The 3439-nt window shown below is 41.2% G+C and overlaps 1 pseudogene; it reads right to left on the reverse strand.

Moving 5' to 3' along the window:
- Positions 1-202: 202 nt before the first annotated feature.
- Positions 203-2941, reverse strand: LOC139719716 (solute carrier family 52, riboflavin transporter, member 2-like; annotated as a pseudogene).
- Positions 2942-3439: the final 498 nt, after the last annotated feature.

Below are 3439 nucleotides of genomic sequence, written 5' to 3' on the forward strand. Positions count from 1 at the left end.
CATTGTGTTAGAATAATAATTTTGACAGGGTAATTACTATTGTATCAGCTGCGTACGATGATTATGAAGAATTCAAACTTGAATACCACGCGAACGAGCTAATTTGAGTTGCTAAAATATGTCACAATCTATATCACCCTCCATGAAAGTGTCCATATCTAGAATAACAGCAAATTTAATAAATCATTGTTTTATTGGTTATTCAATCTCCAACACCTGAAAGGAGCGGATACAACGATGAAGGTGAGATCTTCTCGCATGTCATCATGTCACACTCGTCTACATAGGAGGCGTGGAAGATCTCAAAGACGTTGATGACAGGAAACATGGCAAAAGTCCTATGACAACCCCGACTTGACCAATGACACCGCTCATATGAGATGCTTTCTGCTGTTCCTTTCTTGACGAAGGATCCAAACGATGCCGGCTTTACAGTAGGACAACAAGAGGCCCTGGCCAGTCCAACAGGCGATCTAAGAATAGAGAAAGAAAAGAAAAAGAATATCTATTTCTGTATTAGAATATTCACAACATATAACAGGGACATTCATTTCTGCTGATATTCAGCAGACTTACTTTTCAAGGAAGCCCTGTGCAAAATACAGTACAAAAATTTTCAGAGTAAAACAAACAATACAAAACAAACAATCAAACAGAAATAAAAAACAAAATATCTAAAGCATTTCGCGAATCATTTTTTTCAACTACACTTGCAAAGGGTACTCAAAGGGTACTAAAACTTAGTGATATGAAAACTATTGCTGCATGTTGCAGTGTAGCGCGTTACTTCAGTTTTTAGAGAATTTCATGCAAATTCAATTTTCAAAACGAAATTGTGTTCCCCTTGCAGTAGCAGTATCTTTTGAGAAAAATGAGAAACAATGGGTTATGTCTGTATAAGGCAATAACGATACCAACTCTACAGCTGTATTCCTGCTCTTATTATCATGAAGTATAGAGAACCATTATCAAGTTACAGTGGAATCAGGGAATCTTCAGAATTTAGATTAATTTATATTTCAAAAAGATGAAAGGGAAATTCATCAAGTGAGGGAAAAAGACCCTATGAGATGAATATATCTCTTTATGCTGCTTTGACTCAAGGAATTACTAAGCGAATTTGCTCGACTTTTTGAGTCCAGAATATTCATCTTTTTTTTTTCTTCATGTATAGTACTGGTATAATCTTATATTCATGTGCAATACAAAACTCATGTACCACAACAAGTCCATTTTTGCAATGCCGGGGCCGCAGATCCATCTGGGTTCTGCGCACCCCGGCGGAACCCTCGGAGACTTATGGGTTTTTGCAGTGATTTTTTTTAGTTAGTCTATAGATTTCGTTTGTTTTTCTGTTGTTTTATTTTGATGAGACCCAAATGTATATATGCCTATATACACGTGTGTGTGTGTGTGTGTGTGTGTGTGTGTGCATCTGTGTGTGTGTGTAGCCCCGATCCATCCCTCGCGCCCTATATCTTAATGTATCTCTTAATATACTTATGTAGTGGAAAAATGAGCAAAGAAATTCGATTCATTCGGGATTCGAATCCCGATGGAATCCCATTTCCTTTGCTCATTTTTCCACTATCGATATTTTTTCCACTATCGATATTCATTTCTGGTCAGTTTTCTTCTGTCTGCGTTTCTGAATATAATTATTACTTACAATGAGAATCTTGCTGATGACAAGCCCTTGAAGTGGAGGGTGTGGACTCATCAAAGCTACTGCCATGCCGTAACCTGCGCAGATGGTTCCGAGCAAGAAGGTAAGAACGACCAGTGTGAAACTGCAGATTGGCTTGATAAGGAAGAGGAAATAACCCACCAATTTGGAAATGCCCCCAGAGATGACCACGTACTCGTACACAGATTGCCCATAGGCGCTGGCCGAGAAGCTCTGAATCGGAGACATAATGCCGTACATCAGTAAGCACTTTCCAAACAAAATTGTGTACAGACAAACGAATTGCAATGTCGACAGTGACCGTTGTTCGTTGTCGTGATTGTTGTTTGTCTCAGAGGGCGGCACATCACTGCGTGCCACCTCTGACAGAGGTATCAGTTCTTCGTCATCAGCAGCAGAACCAGCGCAACGACACAGACCGCCACAAGGGTCGTGCTTCGCTGGCCGACCATCATCACACGGGACGTGCTCGCGGATGGCGCTGGGCAGTATGTTGAGACCTACAAAGGAGATCAGACAGAGCAGCATTATTCCCGTGAGGACAAAGAATAATTCCCGGGGACCAAAGTCGACTCGAGGACCACTGTCCGTCCAGGTAGTACAGTTGTATATCTCCGAGGCGTTTCCAACCCACGTCTGGTTTAGAAAAGTGGTGTTTTGTACGCATGAGTCTTGCCGCATAATGTGCTGAACGATTGCTATGAATGAAGGTGACAAAGCGCCAAGTCCATGTCCGATCCAATACCAGTTCAAATAGGCAGGTTTCAGCAAAGACATAAACCCAGTAAAAGTTGAATTTGACGTTATGGAGGCCATCGAAGTGCAAATAAAAAGGATGAAGAACGGAGTGCTATGAAGCTTGTTGTCGATAGGCCACACAGTGTAGCTATCCCACAGAAATGCTAACAAGAGGTTTCCTGCAGCCGCAATGACTGTCAGCAGATAGATTACGGGAATTTCTGGTCTGTACAGCATTTTTGGAGCAAATCGGTTGAAAAGAACGAATAGCAGTTGGCCAACGAAGGCGAATTGTGCTATGCAGCTCAAATATGAATTGAGTTTGTATTTTTCTGGTATCCCCTCGGCGATCAGAACCGGTACTTCCACCATCATTCCAGCTACGCTGATCCATGAGCCGAGGCCAAAGATGATGACGAGCAAAGCGACGAAGAGCGAAATTTGCTGCTGTGCCTCAGACACCGCTGTCTTGGCGTGCTTGGAGCGGCTGAAGAAGTCACGGATAGATTTTGTCATTGCCGATATTGGTCGATGCAGCTACGTGAAAAAAAGAAAATGTAGCGATAAAGTAGATTGTTGAGTATGCCACTGCATGTATGAGTGATTGAGCAAGTCTATGAAATAAAACAATATTGTTTTGTCAGTATGATAATTGGTATCTAGAATTTTTATCATAATTAGGCATCAAATAAAAAGTGTGATAGAATGGTTCCAGCCACCCTGCTATTTAGCTGGAGGATGACGTCAGCATATTACAACAGTCTCCCATAATGTTTATGGTCGCTAATTTTAGCCACAATACTACCACCTTATTGCTACCATATTTTCCACCTTAGTGTATACCTTTAAAAATAACAGGTATACATGACTTTATAACTTTATAAAGTAAAAATTAAAAACTGAACTTTGTCAGCATTTTGTTGCATATTTCTTGTAGGGCCTACGCTACTACTGACTCCCCTCCCCCCCCCCCCCCCCCACACACACACTTTTTTTTCCCAAAAAATACAGAGG

This window comes from Diadema antillarum, unplaced genomic scaffold (assembly GCF_040938485.1).
Source record: "Diadema antillarum isolate AM-2024a unplaced genomic scaffold, OU_Dant_1.0 scf00000114, whole genome shotgun sequence".
In the NCBI taxonomy this organism is placed as follows: Eukaryota; Metazoa; Echinodermata; class Echinoidea; order Diadematoida; family Diadematidae; genus Diadema; species Diadema antillarum.